Here is a 17381-nt window from a genome sequence, read left to right on the forward strand (position 1 = left end):
CTTTCCCTGCTTTCTCAAGTCATTTCTGGACCTGCTTGGGAGCCACCCAGAAAATCTCATTATGTGAGTAACAAACTTTTAAAGACATTTTTGGTGTGTGTATGTGGCATCACTAGTTTCAACATCTGAACCAAACTTTGAGTGGGTGTTCACCTTGTTTCTGAAGGGTATCTATAACATGCTGTAATAAATTATCACAAACTTAGTGACTTAAAACACAAATTTATTATCACATAGTTCTGTAGGTCAGAAGTCCAACACAGGATGTCACCGGGCTAACTAAAATCAAGGTCTGCATCTATTTCTGGAGACTCTAAGACAGAATCGATTTCCTTATCTTTCCCAGCTTCTAGAAGATGCCTGGATTCCTGGGCTCTCAGCTTTAAGTCCCATCTTCAAAGCCACCAATGTAGCATTTCTCTAACCCTGCTTCTGTCATATCTCTCGATCTCTCTCACCACAGTTGCAGAGGTTTTCCACTTTAATGTGATTAGATGGGGCTCACCCAAATAATCCAGGATAATCTTTCAATCTCAATGTCTGTACCCTTAATCAGTCGTATCTGCAAAATTTCAGGGGATTTGTTTTCTTTCTTTTTTTGCCATGTAACAGAGCATATTCATAGGTTCTGGAGATTAATGTATGGACATCTTTTGGGGAAGGTACTACTACAGTAAGCTAAAAATATCTACATACCAATACTTGCTAGTCATTTGCTCTCGATATCAGGTTCATCTTTACAAAAATAAAGTAAAACTGGGATTGGAAGAATTCAGGTCATCAATAACAAAAACTCAGAGAAACAGAATCAATAGGCTAGATATATAGAGATTTATTATGAGGAATTGGCTCATGTCATTATGGAGGCTGAGAAGTCCTAGGATCTGCCTTCTGCAAGCTGGAGACCCGGGAAAGCTGAGGGTGTAATTCAGTCAGTCTGAAAACTGAGTATCAGGGGAACTGACAGTGTAACCTCCAGTCTGAGGGCAAGAGAAGACCAATGTCCCAGCTCAAACAATCAGGCAGAGAGAGAGAATTCCCCTTCCTCCATCTTTTTGTTCTATTCAGGCCCTCAATGGATTGGATGACGCCCACCTGCACTGGGGAGAGCAGTCTCCTTTATTCAGGCTAACAACCCAAATGCTAATCTCTTCCAGAAACACCCTCGTAGACTAACCCAGAGATGATGTTTAGTGAAATATTGAGGCACTCCGGTATTTGTGATCTAGTCAAGTTGACACTACGAGGTCTGACAATTAAGTTCGAGAACTTGTTGCAACAATGTTGCTAACCTTTTTTTGATATCAGAGGGAATTGTCATTATGAATTTGTACCAACTGGACAAACAGCTAACCAAGTTTACTATTTGGAAGTTCTGAAAAGGCTGCGTGAAAAAGGTAGACGACCTGAAATTTTCACCAACAATTCATGACTCTTGCATCACGACAAAGCACCAGCTCACAGGGCACTGTCTGTGAGGGAGTTTTTAGCCAGTAAACAAATAACTGGATTGGAACACCCTCCCTACTCACCTGATCTGGCCCCCAGTGACTTCTTTGTTTACCCGAAGATAAAGAAAATATTGAAAGGAAGACATTTTGATGACATTCAGGACATCACGGGTAATATGACGACAGCTCTGATGGCCATTCCAGAAAAAGAGTTCCAAAATTGCTTTGAAGGGTGGACTAGGTGCTGGCGTCAGTGCATAGCTTCCCAAGGGGAGTACTTCAAAGGTGACCATAGTGATATTCAGCAATGAGGGATGTAGCACTTTTTCTAGGATGAGTTCACAAACTTAATTGTCCAACCTTATAAAGTTAACCATTACAGGCAGCAGGATGGAATTGGATTTTTGAGGCATTGTTATCTTCCATTGAGGATAATAGGTTACTTCTCAGTCTCTGCTTCCTGTGACCAACATATAACATGAGAAAGATGAAGGGTGTAGGGCACAGGCTTGCTTGGATAATCACCGAGTACTGCTTGCATCAAACCAGTGCTGCTAGTTTCAGGGGCATCATGGTCATTCAAGCCAAAGGACCTGCACGTCTGGTTTATCTGAACGCCTACCTGGTGGTAACACAATGTTACCAGGTAAACGTGCATGGACTCTCTTTACCTCAGCAGCTCTGTGAGTTAGATATTTTAACGTGCCAATTTTACAAATGAAGGCACAGATTAGAGAGAGGTGAAGTAACCTGCCTAAGCTCACTCAGTTACTAAGTGATAGTTCTGGGATTCAAACCAAGCCGTCTGATTGCAAAGATGAGTGCTTTTTCCCACACTGCCATGATGTTAGGAAGACATTTTGAGCACGCCACAATACTGGTATGTGGTGGATGGTTTTCCTTATGCCTGGAGCTCTGAGACTCAGATGGGGTGTGTTGCAAAATGGACTTCACAAGGAGACAGCAAATCAAGATTCTGCTTCTTGCTGTGCCATTTTTACTTATCAGATAGATCTTGGGTTGCATTTGTTTTCTGAAGATGAGGCCCCAGGACATTGACACATCACTTCTATCAAAGCAGAAGGCCATATTAGATATGATATTTTAGTTCCTTCACTTTCCAGAATAAGGTATCCGTTGTATAATGAAAGCCCTAAATTGTGTCTTTTTAGGAGTGCAATATCCACCTGTAGAGCTTTTTAAAAAAGTTTAGAACAAATCCTCCCAGGGACCCACCCCATCTGTTTCAGTGCCAGCCAGGAGGTCAACGTGCTGAGTAAGAAAGGGCACCAGACTGCAAGCCAAGAAGCCTCAGTTCGAGTCTATCTCTCTATCGCTCATTAGCTTCGTGCTTTTTAGAAAATCACCTGGACTCTCTGTGCATCAGATGCCTCATCTATAATATGGGGGCGATATTTGCCTTATCTCTTTTTAATATAAAATATAACATCCTCATTAGTGCTGTAAGAAACCCATGCAGCCAAGAAATTTGCTGCTGAATGAGGGTCTGGAAGGAGAGAAGGACAAAGATGGAAAGAGAAATGAAAGAGACTGAGCGAATCTGAAGAAAGTGAGTATCTCCTTTGTTTTTACCTAAAGGTAGTAGAATCTTTCACTTCCTCATTTTGTTCCTAATTTTTTTCCAGTGAAAGCTATGCTTATTTTTTTGTTTGTTTGTTTTGCTCCAGTAGATATCATGACTATGATTATGAACAAAACACAGTTGCTTCCCTTCATTACTTTGCTGGCTTCATTAAATCACTTTAATTTTTAAATTGTAAAGAGCTATACAAATGTTGTTGTTATTGTTGTTACAATCAGAACAATGTGATGGAGGGTAGAAGGAACCCTGGACCAGGCATCAAGAAACCAGCCCTGCCAATAATTAACTAGACGGTCTTGGGACACCAGCTACCCTCCGTCTGCACCACGTTCTCCATATCCAAGTGGGAAATTAGACCGTGTGATTTCTAGTAGTCCCTTTTATCTCTAACATTTCAGTCTTGAGCACTGAGTCATTTTCAGCATCTGTGGTAACCCGTCTAAAGTGCTGGTTCTCGATGCTGTGGCCTGAATGCATTTTCTGTGCCGCTTATTTTTAGCTCTGGTGGTCTTTTTGATGTGCTCGCCTCAGCAGAAGCACATGTTAGCAGTGGTTGCTTTATCCCAGGCCTGGCTGCCTGATTAGAGGAACTCATCAGGCATGTGCAGAGCTCCATAAACATCGTCTTACTGCACTGAATGCTTGTGTTCAGAAAGGCAGACTTGGTCACTCCCAGAGTAGTTTTAGAGAATGTCAGCATAATACACCAGGAAGGGGAGCTAGGGTCTGAGTTCTGTCCCCATTGCGACGACTCAGGATTTCTGTGGTCTTGGACCTCCCTGAACTTGTGGACCAGGACTGAAGAATGTATGGAATGACACTACCTTACCCACTTCCCTTCATGGCTTTTAATCTCTCCATAGCCCTGTGTGGGATTTATAAACTTTTACATGCCATAAAGATGAAGGGTGGGCAGGGGAGGGGGGGAAGAAAAGAAATAAATAAACAGAAAGCCAGCTTCCAATGTTCCCAGCTACAGACATCTGACCCATGGTTTGAGCCCATTTGATGGGCTCAGTTCCATTATTTAACATTTCCAGTGTTATCCACAAATGTAATGAGTCTAAAATCTGCCTTCAAACTTGGCATAAGCAAAAGTTTGCTTCTAGGGCAGAGCCCTATAGTTCATCACCATTAGAGACAATGTCCCACATTGAAGCTAATTTTTGTTCTTCAACTTTTGGAACCAAGGGCTCAATAAGGTACAATTCTTCCTAGTTGCATTGTCATTCAATCTATAATTTTTTACCTGTCTATGTAGAGAAAGTGGATAGCTCAAATACCTTAGTCAAATTCAATGAATTAGTTAACCAAGAGTCCAGTTAAGATACACTAGAAATAGGAGGTAGGGGGTGGGGGCATAGGATGAAGGTGATCAAAAGGTACAAACTTCCAGTTATAAGTAAGTTCTGGGGATGTAATATATAACAATGATGACTATAGTTAACAAAACTGTGTTCTATATTTGAAAGTTGCTAAGAGAGTAAATCTTAAAAGTTTTCATTGCAAGGAAAAATCTGGTACCTGTGTGAGGTGATGGATGTTAACTAAATTTATTGTGGTAATCATATTGCAATACATACATACATTAAATCATTATGTTGTACACCTTAAGTTTACATAATGTTATATGTCAATTATAACTCAATAAAATTGCGGGCGGGGGGTAAGCCAGAAAAAATTTTTAATGCAACTGTAAAAAAAAAAAAGATACCCTAGGATTATAGTACTTCATTGATTGAAGTAGCCTAGCAATCCCATCAAAGTAAAAGAATGGGTCCAGTCTGGAATCAAACTCATAATGAATACAATTTTACCTGTATTTTATTGTATTTTACCTTTATGTATGTCATTTGTATCAGTAAGTGCTCCCAATGTCATCAAAATGGCCTGCCTGGTAGGCCTGATCAAAAGCCAGACATGGGGCTAGGTTACCAGCCTGGCACAAACCCTGTTTAGGCAATGATTGTGAGCTGGCTCACACGTCTGGTGACTGTGTGAAGCAGTCCTTTTGAAAATCTGGGCACTTGTCTCTCTCCAGTTTTCTACTTTCCATGCATCTCCCGCAATCCATCCATGCGCACTGGTAGTAGCTCTGTTCCATCACCTCTAGGAATTTCAGGAGAATAGGCTAAAGCTTCAGAACAGATCAATCTTAAATTCTTACCAGGCCCTGAATCAGGAATTTCATATATAAGAACTGAGGATTAAGCTATTCAATCTAGAGGTGGGGAGATGGCAATAAAATTTCTGAGAGATTTATTTGGTATTTATCTGGTACAAAACGCTTTGCACAGATGTAAATATTGATCAAATTCACATGTTAATAATCTGACTTGCCATTTCTGTTTGCTTGAATCTCCTCATCTCCTCTGCCTCCAGCTCCAGGAAGGAGACAGAATTGCCTGCAGCTTGGCACATGAAAAGCCAGGCTCCTAGGAAAGCTCTGGGTGCAGCTAACTTCTGGGTGATGTTAACCAGAGTTGGCTGCCGGAATCTTAGAGGATCAAAAGGAATTTAAAAAAATTGTACATGAGCCCAGAAGAAAGCCCATAAAATCATTTCCTTGTGTCTGTATGTTCCACCCATTAATAGCCTGCCAAACCGAAATACCTGAGAAGGAAGCAGGCTAGAGAGAGAGAAGGGAGAAGCTGACCCTGGAGGACAAATGGGTCCTCCAAATTCTGGATTCTCCAGCAGATAACAGAGGCTGAAGGGGTACATCCTTCCTGTGTGTACTACTTGTGTATGGTTTTAGGGGAAAGTTAAATAACCTTCTTCTATACCTTTAGCTAATATTCCTCATCAGTGTTATAAGAAATCTACCCAGCCTAGAAACCTGCTGTTGAATGAGGGTCTGGGAGGAAAGAAAAAAAAGGATGAAGAGAGAAAAATAAAGAGACTGAGTTAATTAAAAGGAAAGTAATATCTCCTTTGTTTCCACTTAAAAGTAGTAGTTTCTTTCAGTTCTTCGTTTCGTCCCCAGTCTTTTCCCAGTGAAAGCTATATTTACTTTCTTTATCTTTATTTAGCCCCAGTAGATATCATGACTATGAATATTAACAAGGCACATTGTTTCCCTTTTTTACTCTGCTGGCCTCATTAAACCAACCAAGATAAGCTCTAATTTGTAGCCAGGCTACTTCAAATTGCATTTCATCACAAAGTCCACTTACTTTCAGTTCAACTTCACTGTAGAAAAATAAGGTATTTGGCAAGTTAGGGAACTGTCTTCAGTGTTCCTCTGTGCCTTTGCATAAGCTAGTCCCACCACTGGCATGCCTTGGCTCTCTTACCCACCTAGAGTCATGACCCACCCAGTCCTAACTCCCACCAACTCTATAGCCCTGTCCCCTTCCCACCCCTTCACAAGCCCAAGCCAGTAAGGCCCTGGCTCCCTGTGCAAGCACTTACCTCTCTGTGGTCTCACAACCTTTATATGTTCCTCTGGGATAACGCTCCTTACACTTCTGATTTTCTTAACTAGAATGACTCAAGGGCAAGATCCTTATCTTAGTCATCTTTTTATCACCAGCATCAGTAAATGACAGCGGAATGAATGATCTTTCATCAGAGGAAGGCTAACCCCATTCTTTATCCCATTACAAGCCCTGTAGTAGTAAGAATTGAGGTATATGAAGCGAGAGATTCAATTCACGTTCAACAAGTGATTTTGAATGAATTCATGGAATGATGGAATGAATGAATAAAAGCAGTATGATTAGGAGCAAGTCTGCAAGATGTTAGAGTAATTTTATGTAATTGCCTTTTGGATAGATGTACTGCATAATAAATGTTTGTCATGGTCATCATCACCACCATCACCACCGCCACCACCATCACCACCGTCACCACAGTCATCAACAATGTCTAGTATTTCTATTTAGCAGTGAATCTATTACCATTAAAGCCCGATGTCCACCATTACAGTTAATATTTCAGGTTCTGGGAGTTCCAGCCAACTTCAATCACACAAGCAATAATAGCAGCTATATGTGCCAGGTATATATTTCAGGATATATTTCATTTGATCCTCAGAAGATCCCTGTAAAGTAGGTATCATTACCCCTTTTTACAACTGAGGACACTGAGCCTCAGAAATTGGGAAAATTACAGGAAGGTTTGAGTTAGTATGTGGTGCAATTGGAATTTACCCCGGGTCTGCCTATCTGTCTGAAACAATTACACTTTTTCAGCAATCCACAATATTGATCTATAATAATAAAAAAAGTAGAAATTCTACATGTTCACAAACATTTCTTGCAAATGATATGATTATCTCTTTGTGAAGCCCAAGATATCCAACCTAAAAACTGTTACAACTAATAAAAAAATACAATACTATTAAAGCTAATGACAAACTAAATATACAAAATTTATACTGTGTCTATGTATACCCAATAATGTGTTCAAAATAGAATGGTATTTAAAGATTTCATTCACAACAATTATTTAAAAATTAAAATATCAGATCATGTGCCCAGTCCAGGGAATTTGTTTTCTAGTATGGCTCCCAGTCCAATTCACCCCCACCTCAACCACCCAGAAGCCTGTGCTAAGGCTGTCTTGATAATGAAAACTTAGCTAAGTTTTTGGCAAAATGGGAATGAAGTTCATAAGCAATATTCAGGGCCTATATGAAGAAAACAATTGAAAAATGTTGCTAAGAGACATACAGGAATGAGAATAAATTAAAATACATACCACATTTTTGGATTCAATATTGATACAATATTATTTTTTCACAAATTTAGTTTTACATTAACAATGCCAATAAAAATTCTGACAGGATTATTTTCTGAAATTTCACAAAATGGTTTTCACATCCATGTGGAAGAAAAGGCACACTAGAAAAGCCAAAAAACATTTTGGAAAGAAAAAGTTACAAAAAGTACTTCTTACCACACAGATATTAACATGTAATATATAGTACAATAATTAAAGCAATATGTTACTTGTATCAAACTGGAAAGACAGAATAATAAAATAAACTATGAAGTATAATAGCAGACCAAAGTACATAGTATGTATATAAATATCAATGTAATTTTGATTAAGGTGAAACTTAAAGTCAGTAGAAAAAGAATAAATAATTCAACAAATAGTTTGGGGAAGACTGGCTAATCATTTAGAAAGTAAATGTAAGTGTCAAAGTCACATGACACTCTAAATAAACTCCAGATGTATTAAAGTTTTAGGTGGTTTTTAAAAAGTAAACTATTAAACATAGTGAACATTTATGTATAATTTTTAGCAAGGTGGAGCTAAAATGTCTTACCAAAGGCAGAATTCTAAAAGGAAAACACCAAGAGATTTGACTAAATACAATTTAATAATGCTTGTAAATTTAAAAAATAAATTTAGAGCAAATGACAAACCAATAAAAAGCCTTTGTAAGGTATGAGGTAAAAGCTTGATCCTTCACATATAAAGATCTTGTATGCATCAATTAGAAAAGAATAAACATTTCAATTAAAGCTCAACAAAAGCAAGTCACAAAAGAAATACAAGTGGGTATAAACCCAAATAAAGCCTATTAGAAGTCTAAGAATAGCAAAGAAAAACATCTTTGAGAGAATGCTCCTTCAACTATCAAAGAAACAATAATCTTCTAAATTTTTGGTTAGACTTCGTACCTTACTTGTGAGGAGTATAAATTTATGCACTCTTTCCAGAAGATAATTCTGTAACAGGTATGAAAAAACCTGAAAACTGCAAACTGCTCTGGAAGTAATAGTAAGGAAGTAACCTTTAGACTTTGGAAAGTTTACTGAATCATTACTATAGTCGTGACAAACTGGAAGTAATGTGAATTTTGAACTTTAGAGAAATGGTTTTAAAAAGTGATTGTACATGTGCCCAACGGAATACTATGCAGTCATTAAAAAGGATACTGTACAGTCATATTTTATCGCATGAAAGATGTTCACAATTAGTAAGAAAATATTATAGGACTGTCTGTATTACTGGTGCTGTCCAGTTGGACTTTCTATGTTGTTGGAACTATTCTATATCTGTGTTACCCAATAGCCACATACAGCATGTGACTACTTGAAATGTGGTTAGCGTAACTGAGAAACTGAATGTTTATCTTTATTTATTTTAATGAATTCTAATTTGAACAGCCACGTGTGGCTACTGGTTACCCCAATGGACCGATCAGATCTATAGTATGATCCTATATTTATCTACACGCAAGTATGTATGTGCAGTAATAATACTGGAAAGATATATACCAAAATATAAACAGTGGTTGGTTATCTCAGAGGAATGGGACTATGGGTGTTTTGTTTGTTTAAATATGTTCAAATTTGTTTTAATATGGTGAAGTTACTTTACAAATAGGAGTACTATGTGCTATGAACTGCTTTGAAAACACTTTTGTGTGCCAAGAGTGGTGAAAACGCTGGCCCTCTCACGTAGGTCCCTGATGGGTTTGCCTGGCCACCCAGACTGAGTCATATTTAATGGGAGCCTCCTATTGTTTTCCCCAAGGACCATTTCAGATGTCGCTGCCCCATATCCCCGTACTCCAAGGATCACTGCCCCAGAGTCACAGCCCTGGGCTTTGGTCAATGTTACTTTTCTAACAGTTTTCTTAACTGATGGGCAGAGATTAAGGAAAACTTGTGTGAATGATGTGGCAGGAGGCCTGGTTTTAATAGAAGCCATGCTGCAAGTTATGGGATCAGCCATGTATGCTTCCATTTAGCACGCCTTATCTCATCCACTGTCAAAGCTTGTCATCACATCATGTGCCCCGATCCGGGGAGATTTGCGTCTCATTATGGCTCCCAGCCCAGTTCTCCATCTCAGGAGTCAGGCCTCGGCATGCCTCCAGGATGACAAGTTTTCCAAGCTGCTGGTCCAGTGAGAGAACTGATTCTCCCACTGTGGGTAGTTCGAACGCCTTAAGAACGCCTCCGATACTGAAGGAAATGCCACAAGAGACGTTCTGACAGATGCCCATGCCTGGGGCCCCTCCAGAACTCTTGAGGGCCATCACATAATACTCCTTTTATCTTCATTTGTATCAGCTTCACCCTAAGACCAGCATGGAATAATCAAGCAGGAACACAACCTCTCGCCTCTACACTGACTGTTGCAGTGATCAGACAACAAGTCCGGTGTGACCTCCGCAGCCTTCTCAGCACAGGACAGCCACCAATCATCAGTCTGAACTGATGCACCAAAAGAAAGCTATGTGGCCCTCAGAAATTAAAGTTAGTTGTCTCACTGATCACTGATAGCAGAGCCCTCATTGAAGCCAGAGTCTTCATTGGAGACCAAATAGCAATTTGTTATTGTCTTATATCTGTGAATTGCTTTAGAGTTTACAAAGCACTCTCATGGACATCTGACTATCTCAATAAGCCTGAGACGTAGAAAGGACCAGTCTTCGTTTCCTGATGAGAAGCAGGCACTTGTTCGCCAGGGTAACATAGCAATCTAGGTTGGGACACTATGACTAGGGGTCTTAATCTTAGCTCATCTGACTCTTAAAACAGTGTCCTTTCCCCAGATGGCACTGCAGCTGCACTCAGCCCACAGCCAGAAGTCCCAAGATACCTCAGGCCGCCTGTGTCCGAGAACATACGAGGGGAGTGGTGAACACTTGGTCAGCCTATAGTGCTGGGTTCAAAACTCGGCTTCACCACTTACCAGTTGCGTGACCTTGGGGAATTGCTCAGCCTTTGTAAGTATCAGTTACCCCAGGTATACATGGTGGATAATAGAGTTGTTGTGAAAATGAAATAACATTTAGCTCACTGCCTGGTACACAGTACACACTCCGTGAAGGGACCCTCCTATCACCAGTCCAGTTTTTACATGTGGTTTTGAGAGCAACCCCAGAAAAATGACCTGTCTTCCAGTACAGGAAGAGGATCCTTGCACCATGAATCACCAAATAGATTCCCTAAAATACTGATAAACCACCCAGAGGAGAAGTACTGGGAATTTGATCATAGACAAACAAGGAAGCAGCTTCCTGCACTGAAGTCATCTTTCCGGTTCCTGTTGAGGTGGATGGATTTGCCTATTACCTTCAGGGGATCAAAGCTGAGACCCCAGGAGTAAAATGGACTCAGAGGGGTGTGTGGCTGCAATAACTGCCTCAGGTAAGCTACTCTTGAATTAGTGTCAGCTCTCATTGGATTGTTGCAATGAGCCTTGCCTTCTCTCTGCATTAAGCCAGGAAGAATGGAGTCTTCTCTAAGAAAACTTTGACTTTTGACAGTATACCATTAAATGGCCACAAGTGGTAATTGCAGTCTTATAGTTAGCCAAATCATTTTTGTTCCAGAGGGAGGCCGGCAGGCTGCAGAGTAGAAAGAAAATGGGAACACTTTAACTTTGTAATCTTATAATGATGAAGTTTCTAGGAATACTTTGTGGTAGAAAGCAGAGATTATTTATATCCTACTTATTGTTTGAATGCACTCTCCATTATTTCTACATTGGCTGAGCAATTTATTGCTGGGAGGAGCCCAGCATTTACCACTACTGCAGGCCCTGAGTGTCCCAGCACGCTCTAGCTGGGTATGCCAAGAATGCAAGATCCTGACCGCTCTTTGCTTGGTCTATTTCTCAGGTTGTGTTTGCAGCCAGCGGCCTTGAGAGATCAAGTACCGTCCGCTCCTGACCAGAGAGGAGGCGTGCTCACCATTCACTAGACAAACAGGGAAGCTCAGTGTTTATGAAAGCATCCATCTGGGCTTATCTGCATCACCCCCATGGGACTTGGGGATCAAGGGGAACTTGCAGGAACACAAAAATCATGCCTGTTGTGCTATAATAAAGGCCTTTGTCTCTGACCCAGGAATCTCATGTCTTCTGCCAACATCCATGAACTACTAATAGATTAGCTTCATAGTTTATCCTTACAAGTAGGATAAACTCCCGGACACTTTATAGTTCTTGGCACATACAGAGGGTGCCAAAAAATAAATAAATGTGTACTCATTTTAAGAAAGGAAAAACTATTAAAATTGTAATACTTGATATATACCGATAACAAAAAAACAAGTCACGTTTGACTTCTGCAATTACAAGTGGTGCTCAAAGTGGTTACCATCAGCGTCCAGACACTTCTGATTCAGCCAACAACTGCTTGTGCAACGTTGACCAAAGTGTCCACTTTGGTGGGAAAAATATGGGAAATATGGGAAAAATGTAATACATTGTTTTGGCACCCCCAGTATATATTGTCTCCGGTATATATTGTCTCTTAGACAAAATGTAGCATTTCGCTGTGTTCCATCTAATATGGTTTGCTACATGTGGAACACAATGCTAGATGGGATTACCATGGTGCCTCCAAGCCCACTGCCTCTTCTAAGTGAGACTGTCCCATGAAGATGCAGCATAATATAAGCCAGGCGACTATTCCCATACCTCGTGACAGCTAATTGGACCTGGAGTGGAATTAAGGGACAACAAGATCCTGAGCAGTCAGCAACCTGTGATGTGAACTGGCACAAAACCGTGAGCTGGGCCACATTCAACGCATCAAGGAATGTGCATTTAGCAGTGGTAGTTGAGCTGAGGTATAACTGCATCCATTAGCTGAAGCTATAAGGAAGCAGTCACTAGGAGTGAACGAAAGCTATAGAAAGAGGATATGAAGAATCAAGGGAAGGAATAAGCCAGTCAGTAATTGGACAGGAAACACCAGACGGGAGAAAATGAGCTCTATGATGATTAGTGGTGGAACACAGAGCCAAGAGTCACCAGCTCACCCACCACTTCCTGTTCCTCTCGGGCCTTCTTGTCTGGCTCTTCCTGGAATTCTATGCTGTGCACACTTTTCATAAACCCCCTTTACTCGAGGTAAATGAAGTCTCAGTAAAACAAGCATGGGCCCACCCCCTTCCTTTGCATGGTCTTTGCTCATAGAACAGAGGCATGGTGTGAATTAGCAAAATGCCTTGACTGCTTAAGAGTGCTCTCCTAAGATTCGCCCCACCTCCCAACTGACACTTGCCTGTATGCTTATCCTGGGATCCAATGACACAGGTCCCCCAAGAAACCACAAACCCTTCTAGACTCCTTTATTATTTCATGGTAAACCCTGGACACAAAACCTCAGACACAAAATAATATGGCACCAATTTAACATAAAAGAAACCGTGTATCTTTGTGACACTATGTAAAGCACGTGTTAGAATCGAAATATGGGAAAAGTGTAATTAAAATTATAATGACCTTTCTCAATACTTGTTTTTCAATTAACATACAGTAAGTGTGTGTATTTGTGTACAAATCTATGAATGTATATAAATATTCATATAAACAACACTATAGTAAGTACATCACCTCAAAAAACTCCCTCAGGCTGCCATTTTTAGTCATTTCTATCCTCACCTCAACCCGAACTATTGGCAACCATGGGTCTGTTGTTACTATAGTTTTGTCTTTTTTCAGAATGTCATATAAATTAAATTATATAACACATTGCTTTTTGAGATTAGTTTCTCTCACCTAGCATCAGGTCTTCTAAACCCACCCATGCTCTTGTGTGAACTGATATTTTGTTCTTTTTAGTGATGAATAGTATTCCATCCTAAGGCTATACCACCGTTTGTTAATCCATCCACCTCACAAGGGTATCCTTCCAGGTGCCCCCTGCTGCCCAGGTGATGATTTTTTTCTGCCATCTGTCCTCTCCTATCAGCTCAAGCGAAGGGAGAACTGAGGTGGGAAGCCACAGGTGTCCAATTCTCAGAGTCACGCTGCCTCTACCCCTACAGTTTGCTTCCACGATGCTTGACTTCTAGCGAAGTTACTGGCTGTTCCCACAGAGCGGGGGGATAGGCTGTACATACTATTGCACTTTATCCCTTTTGCTTCTGGATTCTATGTTTGTTCCTGTACATATGAATCCTATAATAGCTTCTCTTATTTCTATATTACTTCCTACCTTTTGGATCATGTAATCCAAAAAAGGGACACTATTGATCCAAATAGTAGCAGCATATGACACATTACTCACAGCCACAATAATATTAACTGACTTTTTTTTTTTGTTCACATCCTCCTTTTCCTCCTTTCCAAGCTTCTGTCCTACATCTCGCATCATACATGACAAACCACATCAGCACAATCCAATCCAAACCACACATCACTCTAAGGCAAATTTATAACAGCCTCAAGTAAAATAATAGCAGTGTTGAGCACACAGTTAAGTTTGAAATAATTTTAAGTCATTCCAATTGAGAAAGTCAGCAAACCATCATGTGAAATCAAACCCAGGAGGCCGTGAGGAATCAGAGTAAATGGTTTTGAGATCATTTTCTTAGAAATGTGGACAAATCTTCCAGGTCACTCACAGTTCTCAGTCCCTAATGCAGGTACCATCTGTTGAATATGACTTTCCCTCCAATCACCAAAGAGCATAGTTAACTTTTCAGGGCTGAGGCCAACAATGTGTTGCACAATTCTGTAACCACCTCAGTGTGACATTTCCATTAGTCTCCAGACAGCCCAGCCCTTATTAGATGAGCCGTTTTCAAGGGATGCAGTGTCCTCTTATCTCAATGTCTCCAAAGCTGTAAATTTCTCTGCAAAACACATTTACTCTCCCAAGTGAGCTGTTAGAAGGCTTGACTGATCATGGAACCCAATCAGCATTTCATGTACTGCGGTATAATTACTAAACAAAACAAAAACAGTTACACACATTACACACACCCACATATTGACAAGGAATGAGCAAAATTATTCTCCCAAGCCCACACCAGTTCCTCAGCATTTTAATTAGAATGACACATTCCGAATTAGTATCAGTTTTCTCATTGCAAGGGATCCTGCTTTAGGAGGAGTGAGTCTGTGTTTTATAAAATCTCCTCTCCCCAAGAAACATGACTTATTTTCATTAATATTATGACCAGGCAGCATAGTAGAGTAATATTTCATTCAAAAGCAATTATCGAGGATTAGTGATTGACAATTAGCCTCTGAAGCCAAACTACCTGGGTTCAAATCCTGGCTCTACCACTTACTAGCTGTGTGACCTTGGACAAGTTATTTAATCTCTCTGGGTCAGTTTCCGCAACTCTAAAGGAGGGAAAATACTATTTGCCTCACAGGATTGTGGTGAGGATGAAGTGAGCTATTCATGTAAGTCACTTAGCTTGGTACCTTGCACACGGGAAGTGTTTGGTAAATGTCAGCTCTGTACCGCACAGCTCATTCTTTCCTGGGTTGATGACCTTGCACTCAGGTATATCCAGATCTCAAGAGACCACAAAGAACCGTCTTCGATTTAAAGACAGTGTCTCATTGATTCCCCCCTCTGTCCTGTGCTGGTTCATGGACCCCCAGAAAAAGAACCCCTCATGTAGAGAGCAAAGAGAACACCACAGGTGGGCTGCAGCCCACTGATGCGATGTTGACTCTCCCCAGAGACAGCTTCAGGACTCTGCCGTGACTGGTCTCTGGTCACAGCCCACTGCAAAAGCATTCTTTGTAACGCTGGCCAGATATCAGGGTGCCGCCAACTCCATTTAACCTGACCTTTTGCACACTCTATTTTTTAATTAACCTTGGACCAGCAAAGCAATATCTGTTCTCCAAATACAGTCATATTTTATGCAAGCAGTGACAAGCTAATTAAGTTAATTATTATAACACCTATCTGTATAATGAAACTAAGGTTGGATGGTTCCAGCTGCTTCTCCTTAAAGTGCATCCCAGTGATGATTAAAAAATAATTAATATTTCACCACAGACAGGAACAAGAAGTTAATTAAAAGACGGAGGCACAGTCTTAATGAAACATACCCAATTGCGTTCACCACAATGCTCCACAGCCAAATCCCTCCTCAGAATAGAGATGAACACCCACAAACATCGGGTCTTTCTTGAGAGCGGTTAGAAAACATTAACATCTCCATCTGCCCCATCAACAAACATTCTAGACATTTATTTTTGCCTTTGAATGAGGTAAAGGAAACTTGTATTTATTTAGGCAAAGTTGGTTGGCTGAAATGAATCCCAGTTTAGACCAGGAATGTGCTCTTTTGGGGGAGGTACCTCTTCAAGACTGTCGCTTCTCTGCTGGTCTCAAAGACACCCCAACAGGTCTCAACTCCGCAGGAAAGCTTTAACTGGTCCCATTGGTATCGAACGCCTTGTCCTATCGTCATAAAGGAAACGACTAAATTAAATGTTGTGGTTGAGAAAATTTAGAACTTGACTTTGATTCAGCTACTTCAACTTACATATCCTGCATTCCAGGCGTTGGTTTCCGTATAGTGATGCTTTATCTGGCTGGCGAGGGTCCCCAAGGCCATGTATATAGTCAACGGGATAGCTTGTTGGCTGGGCACGTGGGACAACTAAAAGAGAGGTGTGGCAAATGTCTAAGGCAGGGGAGAATTCCAGGGCCTCAGCCAAATCACTTTGCTCCTTAGGAAAGCGAGACTGGAGTTATTTGCAAAGGGAAGGATTGGGAATGAGTCAAGTTCTACTTTGGCCAAAATTACAACCAACAGCCAATCCCTTTCAAAGGTGAAGACCAGGGTTCCGGTCCCCATTCAACCACTTAGCCATTTGTTGTCCTTGGACAGGATACTGTATCTTTGAGCTTCTGTCTCCTTGTTAATGAAATGAGGAGGTGGGACCTAAATTTTAACCACAGTTCCTTTCAGTGCTATTACTGTTCCCATCTTAGAGAGTTTTTGTAAGGTTAAAATGAGAGAGGACTGGCAGCATAGCAGAGTAATATTTCATTCAAGAGCAATTATTAAACCTAATTTACAGATGAAAAGCCTAGTCTCATTGATCTCCCAGAACTTTGTTCAAGTTACTTAGTCTCTTCTAAAACCTCAGCTTTCAGACTAAACACCAGATATTCTGACTCCTCATCAAGGACCCAATTGTTGATGTTGAAAGCAATGCATCCCCTAAGAAAGTCTCCAACTTCTACCCCTATACGGAGCAATCTCCCTAGATATGGTCACAAGATCTATTAGGTTGGTGCAAAATTCATTGCAGTTTTTGCAATGATTTTTAACCTTTTAAATCTCAATTACTTTTGCACCAACCTGATACAAGGCACCCCAGTAAACCAGCATGATGGCAGTTATTCAGCAGAACAGAGGGGGGTGGGCTTTGTTCCATTTGCGTTGCATTGTTTCATTTTCCTACTGGGGGATGCTCCCTAACAAAGAAGGAAGGGAGTCTATTAAGGGCCACATCCACATAAAAAGCAACTTAATGTAGTCAATCCAGATGGGACTTTGCTACAGTAACAAATCCTGGGGCGCTCATCATTAACACCTCATTTGCAACAGGCTCTCTTGGTCTTCCTCTCAGGAAGCAAT

At 40.7% G+C, this 17381-nt stretch overlaps 1 long non-coding RNA gene across 1 annotated transcript; it reads right to left on the reverse strand.

The window, feature by feature from the left end:
- Nucleotides 1-8084: 8084 nt before the first annotated feature.
- On the reverse strand, nt 8085-16841 carry LOC141568923 (uncharacterized). Its single transcript, XR_012492251.1, has 3 exons — nt 16278-16841; nt 16090-16192; nt 8085-14707 (listed from the first exon to the last, which is right to left on the reverse strand). It is a non-coding gene; the product is annotated as an uncharacterized LOC141568923 (long non-coding RNA).
- Between the last annotated feature and the right edge of the window lie 540 nt (nt 16842-17381).

This window comes from Rhinolophus sinicus, linkage group LG15 (assembly GCF_036562045.2).
Source record: "Rhinolophus sinicus isolate RSC01 linkage group LG15, ASM3656204v1, whole genome shotgun sequence".
Taxonomy (NCBI): domain Eukaryota; kingdom Metazoa; phylum Chordata; class Mammalia; order Chiroptera; family Rhinolophidae; genus Rhinolophus; species Rhinolophus sinicus.